At 38.8% G+C, this 8,585-nt stretch overlaps 1 pseudogene; it reads right to left on the bottom strand.

Annotated features, from left to right (window-relative positions):
• Nucleotides 1-3,294: 3,294 nt before the first annotated feature.
• Nucleotides 3,295-3,771, bottom strand: LOC112644260 (60S ribosomal protein L12-like; annotated as a pseudogene).
• Nucleotides 3,772-8,585: the final 4,814 nt, after the last annotated feature.

Here is an 8,585-nt window from a genome sequence, read left to right as displayed (position 1 = left end):
AGATTTTATTTATTTATTCATGATAGTCACACAGAGAGAGAGAGAGAGAGAGGCAGAGACACAGGCAGAGGGAGAAGCAGGCTCCATGCAGGGAGCCTGACATGGGATTCGATCCTGGGTCTCCAGGATCGTGCCCTGGGCCAAAGGCAGGTGCTAAACCGCTGCGTCACCCAGGGATCCTGTAATAGGGTTTTAGCAAGAACTATATAGGATACTGGAAATAAAGTTGGTAAAGCTGTGGGCACAATGCTTGAGATTTAGCAAATGCTCAGGTAATTACCTGTTTTCATTTAATTATTCAAAATGGCTCTGTGTTATCTGCAAATTGAAGGGAAAACAATGCAGGCTTTTCTCCAGGTCATTCAACAAAATTTACATAAGACTATGCATAGTTGGTCATTTAACTACTTATATAAGACTACATCAATTTTTTTCTAGGTCACATTACTGTAACAAATGACCCTCCCCTAAGTCTCAAGTAGTTCATAAAAACAAAGGGATGTTTTGTGTGTGGTTTTGTTTTGTTTTGCCCTTGTTCCTGTTTTGTATTAGCTACTTGTCCCAATAGTTCTGCTCCTGCCCCACGTTTCTGCCCTATTCCAGAATGCAGGCTACAAATAGAACCTGAAGGCCCTATCTTGAACATAGGATTCTTATAAGAGAGGAAAGGAGATCAAACCAAAGTATGCAATGGCTCTCAAACCGTCTACTCACAATTGCCATATTCTCACTTCTACTCAAATTCCATTGCCCAAAGTAAATCATTTGGACCAGCATGATACCATGAGGTTGGAAAGTATACTCTTTCCACAGAAGGGGATAGCAAGTCACATGGTAAAAGATAGAAATACGTAATCTTCTAACAGGGAAGGAGGGAGAAAATAATTCAGAACATAATACAATCTGTTACAAGGACCAAGCCTAGTTCCGATGTCAGAAAACCACCAGGATTAGTATCATACCCTCTGTAGATGAGCCCTTTTAGTTCTCCCTATTGTTCTGAATCTGCTGGGAAAACACAATAGTTATAACTTTGAAATGACTAATATTAATATCCCTCATCAAAGGCTTTTGGAAAAACATCTAATTGGCATACTTTTGTCCACATGTATGATTAAGCCCTCCAAACTTCCCAAACCAACATGATGTTTCCTCCTCTGCAGATTCATACCAGCTTTCCACAATTTATCCGCAAGTGTTTAGTGGTCTAGGAGACATCTTTTGTTTCTGCCTAGTAAGGAACACTTTCTGGCTTCCTCTGGTCATAATATCCCTCTCTTTTTTTTTTCTTATTACCCTTTACCATTTCAGTCTCCTGTCTCAGTTGGGTATTTGGTGCTTTAAAGCAATATGAAATTAAAACCAAAGGATCATTATGCATTACAATTTTCTTAGAGAAATAGTTTAAGAATAAATCCTCCAAAGTATAGGTAGGATTTGGGCAAATGGATGGGAAGAATTCCAGATGAAAGAATTAGGGTGGCAGCCCTGGTGGCTCAGCGGTTTAGCACTGCCTTCGGCCCAGGGCGTGATCCTGGAGTCCCGGGATCAAGTCCCATGTCAGGCTCCCTGCATGGAGCCTGTTTCTCCCTTTGCTTGTGTCTCTGCCTCTCCTCTCTCTATGTCTCTCATGAATAAATAAATAAAAATCTTTAAAAGAAAGAAGAAAGAAAGAAAGAAAGAAAGAAAGAAAGAAAGAAAGAAAGAAAGAAGGAAGGAAAGAAAGAAAGAAAGAAAGAAGAAAGAAAGAAAGAAAGAAAGAAAGAAGGAAGGAAGGAAGGAAGGAAGGAAGGAAGGAAGGAGGAAGGAAGGAAAGAAAGAAAGAAAGAAAGAAAGAAAGAAAGAAAGAAAGAAAGAAAGAAAGAAAGAAAGAAAGAATCAGGGTTTGACACACCACAGATGAGCAAGTCCAGGAGGAAGCTCAGTGGCACTGGAATCACAGAGTGCTTTAGGGTAGAAACAAACAATAAGAAAGAAGCATGGGAGAAGTTAAACGTGACCTATGGTGACAAGTGAAGGTAACTAGGTTTCATCTTGTCAGCAGACAAGGATGTCTCCTTGTCTCTTTACAAGGAGAGAATAGAAGAGTGAACATACACACACTTTATACCATCATGCTTGAAAGCATGGTCTCAGATAGTTTGCCCTGGATTTGAATCCTAAACAATTACTCACTATCTGTATAAACTTAACAGACATTTAACTATTCTATTTCTAATGTACAGTGGAAATATATTTATCTGTGGAGTTAGTGCTCATCTGTGGTTACCATCATCCACTCTGGCGAGTTTAGTCTCAGTTTGGAGAGAGTTACTACAGAATGTAAAATGGCATTTGGAACCATTGACTGAAGAAGACAGTACTGATACTGAGATTTGAAAGTGATGCCCAAAGCCCCACTGCAGAACTGGACCACAACAGAAGCCACTGCTCGGTTTAGTGCTCAGCAAATGCTGAGTGCCCATGAAAGATTTTAGGATCATAGATTTGAATAAAGAAGAAAACAGAAGCCACGGTCATTTCTGAGATAATTGCTGTAGTTTAGAATAGAGGAAATAATGAAACAAAATGCAAATGCAAATTGTAAATATGAACAAGGGAATATAAACATTTGAGCTATTTCAAAGGCACATGGACAGGATTCAATGATAGAACATAACTGCTAGTTTCTAAGCATATTGTTCAGATTGCTAGGGATTTTCAGTGTAAGACTACTTGTTTTATTCCAACATGCATAACAGAAAGGAAATCACATCATTTTAAGATAGCAGCATTGGTTGTCCACAGTCTTCTTGTGTTCTCAGACTCACATATTGTTAGGACAGATACCTGAAGAGTTTGTGGTAACTCAGCATTTATTTGAAGAGATAAATATGTCTCAATAAATATGTTTTGATGGCTCTTATGCAATATCTGATAATTTAAATAGGTATTTACCAGAAGTGAAATTAATATGCTTTTTTTATCTTGTAAGTCAAAATATCTCCATTTTGGGATCCCTGGGTGGCTCAGCGGTTTAACGTACGCCTTCCGCCCAGGGCGTGATCCTGGAGACCCAGGATCGAGGCCCGCATCAGGCTCCCTGCATGGAGCCTGCTTCTCCCTCTGCCTGTGTCTCTGCCTCTCTCTGTGTCTCTCATTAATAAATAAATAATCTTTGGGGAGAAAAAGATAAAAATAAAATATCTCCATTTATAGACAAAAGTCATTAGTGGGGAGATTAGGCCTTTTTGTTTGTTTGTTTGTTTGTTTTGGTCAAATGATGCTGTATTGAAATATTTTCCCTGGCAGTTCTTAGCTGGCTGGGCATTCCACCACACACTACTGATGCTGTCTGTGATGTCATGGAGTCACGGCTGTCAACACTGCAGCCCACAGACTGGGCAGTCCCCAGGATCTCTTTAATGTTTCCGGAGAGTTCTCTGGCTAAAGATCAGTATCACATCTGTCAAGCAATGTTGACAATCTCATTAAAAGTGATATTTCCACTGTGTTTCCCGGTTTTCTGCTTCTTTCTGTCTCTTGGAGGTTTCTTGAGGGCTTTGATAACCAAGGCAGAGGAAGAAGGTACCACTTCAGTCAGGGCCTCTCTGTTCAAATGGTCAGTTTCACGGTCATCCTCAGGCCCTTCCAATTGCCTGTTGCCTTGGCAATGTCAACACCAACCTTTTTTGGAGACAGACCCAGAGGGGTGATCTTTGGGGCCAGGGCGGATGTGGCACTGACTTCCCCACCAGGGCATCTCAGGTATACAGCTTTGATTTCATTCATCGAAAAATAAGTCCATGTCATACACATGCACATAGGAAGAGCAATGCGGGTATTCAAACCAGGCAGACTCCATATTCGGGGGAAATAGACATGTACATGCATCATGTGAACTAAGATCTTAATTTCTTAATGCTAATATGAAGTTGATTCACTAAGCAGTTTCTCAGGAAAAGCGAATACTAAATGTCACAACAGATGGAATGCTCGTTTGTTGTCTTATTCCGCCCTTTGGAGGTTTCAAGCTGCTGCTTCTCGCTACAGAACTTCAGTTAGGAAAGTCAAAGTTAGAAAAAGCAAATGAGAAAGAATAGAACCACAAGGGGCAAATCTTCCAGCATGACAAATTCGGGATATATTTCAATAAGGAAAAGAAAAGGGAATATTGCTTATCTCTAAACATTGGGGGGGGGGGGGTGATACTTGCTCCTTCCCTTCCTTATGCAGAATTCCTGTACTATATGTCATGATATCTACATGTAGCATACATTAGTATGCTTTTATCTGCAGAATCCAGAGATTCAGCTACCATTTCTCTGTTTTTCTCTCATTTTCATTTTAATCACACATAGTAAGAAAGTTTGTGGCCAATGAAATGCCTACTTCAAGACCTGCCCCTAGAAGTCATATGGATACCTCAAGGCAAAAGGGACCCATGAACTACCAGCCTGCATCTTAGGCTCCATCCCACCAAATTATTGTCATAAATTATATAGGAGAAAGTGTCTCTGCAACTTCCCTTTGATTCTTTGACATGTCCAGGTTTTGCAGTAACCTGGCAGCTTAGTGAGCTGAAGGCTTTGTCTGATTAAATCCTAGGCTTCTTTTTGTCTTTCTTTGGTCCACCTCATGACAGTGAAACTGGCTTGAAGGACCCAGCCCAGCGTGGTAAATTCCCAATGATTTATGCAATGTCACTTTCTTGATGATTAACCTGAATAAATCATGGTGGTATTTTCAGCAGTGATACAGCTGCCCTTTATATTCTTATCAATTTTCAGGGCGAGAAGAAATTAGCCCAGTCCTCTCATTGATCTTGTGAGGAAAAGTGTACCTCACAGCAGGGGTTCTACTGATAAACAATGAACACTACAAATCACTTATCAGTTTACTTTTAATCAATAAAACTTCTCACGATACATTATTCTAGCAATTGGTCTAAATCACTGTGCCTATAACTGTTGTTTTCAAAACCTTTTAATCTAATTGGAAAATCTTCCTTTGTACTAGTAATAAACACTCACTAAACTGTCTGCACCTAATTGAGCTATAGTAATTTATGGGTGCTCCCTACTGTTTTTTCCCCTCTTTAATCAGAGGACCATTTTATGTCTTTAACTAATGAAATCTAAAAATCCACCCAGTAGTTCTGATCAAATGTCACTAGTGAATAAATCTTCATTAACACTGGCAGGTTCCAAACCTACCTTCAATCTTGATTTAATTATTGTCTCACAACATACTCTTTTGTCAGGTGGAAAACACCTTTTTTCCCCATTTCTTCAAATAGCATGCCTTCATCACCAGAGATCTATAGGGGTAGAGCACGGCCCTCAGGCAGCTAGGGATGGAAGCAGAGTCATCTCCAGTATAATCAGTTCCATGTCCCCTGGTCATGGGCACTGCTTCTGTTTCTGTCTCTTCTGCAACTTTTTATCTTTGCCAGTATAAAAACGCATTTCTAGCAATTTACTCAAAGTGTTCAAGCTCTGATAAATTAATTTACTCAAAGTCAGAGAAGAACAAAAGATAAACCAAAATACTGTTAAGAGGAATAAATTATGCCCACTATAGCTGATTATTACAGTAGGAAAGTTTTCTTGGGAAACTAAAATCAGAGCAAATGGAATTAGATACTAAACTTGGAGGAGTGTCACAAAGCTGGCACGTACAATCGACCAACCAGATCCAGTGGAGTCTTCATTAACTATATTAACATTAAATTGACAAGGCACTTATTTTCCTGAACTGTTCTCAGAAACACTGACTGGTTTATTTTGAAAGTTCCTTTTTGTACCATCTGCTTCATTTTGAAACATGCCCTCATATCATTTATATAATTCTAAAAAAGTATGCCACCCACAAGTGACTTGGATACCTTAAAATTAATAAAAGAGAAATAGATTCTGACAAGCAGGAGCTAGATCAAAAGTGAATGATACTAGCTTTGAGAGCTAGTTTAATTGCTAGTTAACAAATATTTATGTAGTTTTTACCATATGTCAGGTACTCTTCTAAGTCCTTCACAAATTTTAATCTTAGAAACAATTCTAAGAGGTTGGTCTTATTTTTTAAGAATAACATTTTCCAGCTGAGGGCACTGAGGCAAAGTTCAAGCATTTTGCTAGTCGTATAGCTAGTGAGTGGTAGAACTGGGATGTATCCAAATAGATAGGCTTTGGAGTTTGTGCTTTTTTTCTCTACATCATGCTATCATTTTGCACAATTGCATATCTGACTTGATTATGAGTTCTAGAACATAAGGCAAAAAGAGAGCATAACAATGCCTCAAGGAAGATATTTCTCCTGATATTTAATTATAAAAATGTATCCTAGCTCATATTCTACAGAACTCTAGCTTTCCACCATGATTATCAAAAAAAAAAAAAAAAAAAAAAAAAAAAGGATTCCACGGGTCAATGAACTGAGCTATGTTAACCATTTTTAAAATTTCCTTAGAAATTCACAAACACACTGTCATGCTAAAGCTTCTGAGAAGATGTACAACAATGACATAGGATAACTAGATGTAAGCTAGTATTTATAGGCCTACTCAACAGCAGAACAAGTTTCCTGGGAGGCTCATTAATATCCTGCAGAACCAATGACTCACCACGAATCACCTTTGGAAAAGTCATGTTGTCTTGTTTAGTGTGAGTCCTTCAAAGGGCACTGAATAATATGTTAAACATTTTCTAAACATACATTTATTTATTCCAAAAAACAAATACAAACTGGTTTTTACATGCTTCCCTCAATTTTTCAATTGAATGTTTAGCACTAAAACACAATGTGTTAAAGATGATCCTCAAGGAAGCTAACCTACATGTAACCTTCCTGGGGTCACTAGATAGGATGAAGATGAAATGCAGGCACCATCTGCCACAATATCCAGGACTATAACTTATATATTATTAATGTTTCAGATTAGTTGCCTCCCAAATGAGATTTTGGAAAACACTTACTAACTTGGTCTTAGATCATATTTTAAAATGGGATACAGATATTTTATTCCACAGTACAGGAGATTTTAGGTCTTTAAGGGAGGCCATTATTTTTCTCAACACTGGGTCAATTGCTGACTCCCAGAGCCTTGTATTTTTTGAAAAGTTTTCTGTATTTTTCTATTTGGGGCCTACAGCTGGCTTTTCTAAGTGCCTATGGCATATCTTTGCACAAAATTGGGGTTCTTGTCTTTTCTATTTCTGCTTGGATATTCTTCAGTGGTTAGAAGTATGAGCTTAGACTGGTCAGAATGTGGTTAGAAATCTAGCTCCCACTTTTTAGCTTGGGACTTTGGCCATGTTACTTTGTATTGGTAAGCCTTTTATTATTGACCTATAGAAAGAGAGTAATGATAGAACTTGTTTCACATAATTGTGATGACTAGCTGACATAATGCTTTTAAAGTAAATGATATGGTACAGGCCATCACCCACTAACTGGTAACTATTCCTAAGATCATGGCTTAAAACTTTAGTTTGCCTTAGAAATATGGGGGAGCTTATTAAAACACAGGCTTCTGAGCCCTATCCCCAGAGTTCTGATTCAGTGCCCCTGGGGTGAGGCCTGAGAATCTGCATTACTGCCAACTTTCTAGGTGTTGCTGATGCTGTTGGTATGAAAACCACACATCATTGCCATAGAGTAACTGTTCTATAAAAAGAGAAGCTGTCACAGTGATGATGTTGTATTTATAAGAGGAATTTACAGATACATGAATTGGACACATTTAGGAAAATTCTGCATCTAGGGGTATCTGGGTGGCTCAGTCAGTTAAGTGGCCAACTCTTGATTTTGGCTCAGGCCATGATGTCAGGCTTGGGGATCAAGCCCCACATCGGGCTCTGCACTCAGTGGGGAATCTGCTTGAGGATTCTCTCTCTCACTCTCCCTTTGCCCCTCCCCCTGCTCTCTCTAAAATAAACATTTTTTTTTTTTAAAGAAAACTGCATTTAGGCAGAGTGATTGTCTTAACCTAGGGTATACTAAGAATAGGATTTGTAAAGAAAAATAATAAACATCTTCAACTGGTCTGCACTGGTCTTGCACTGGCCTGGGATGGTTTCCTTCTTTCAAAACAGTATTGCGTTGGAACTGAGTGCTGGGTAGCAATATTTTGTTTCCATTGTTGTTTTGTATCAAATCCTCTTGTTATGACATATGGTGGTCTGACATATTAGAGCCCATTTTAGATTCTCTAAGGTCTGTCTCAATGATGTGATTAGGATGATTCTCCCCTAAAACTTACCCAGTGAGAAGTAACACTCATGAGTCATTGGGGACCCCTGAGTGTGCAGCCTGGACAAGAATCATTGAAAAGTTCATCTTTTCACCTTAGAACAGATGGAAGCAGCTAGAGTAAATGATAGACAGAAGGGGAACAGACTTCATTACACCTTCTGAGTTAATATTGACCTGGGAAAAATACAATAATTTCAAAGTTTGTCCTGATAACTGAGAAGCCTTCTTAATTAGAGGTAATGTCAAAAAGGTGGCTATTCCCCAAAATTCCTGCCCACCTACCATCTGCTACTGATAAAGGTTGGCAATTAAGAAATGTTAAGAGTAAGTTCTAATTACCTTCCTACCCTTGT

The sequence above is a fragment of the Canis lupus genome, chromosome 32, assembly GCF_003254725.2.
Source record: "Canis lupus dingo isolate Sandy chromosome 32, ASM325472v2, whole genome shotgun sequence".
NCBI classification, from domain to species: Eukaryota; Metazoa; Chordata; class Mammalia; order Carnivora; family Canidae; genus Canis; species Canis lupus.
Note: the sequence above shows the minus strand (reverse complement) of the source record. Positions and strands in the feature narration are given on the sequence as shown.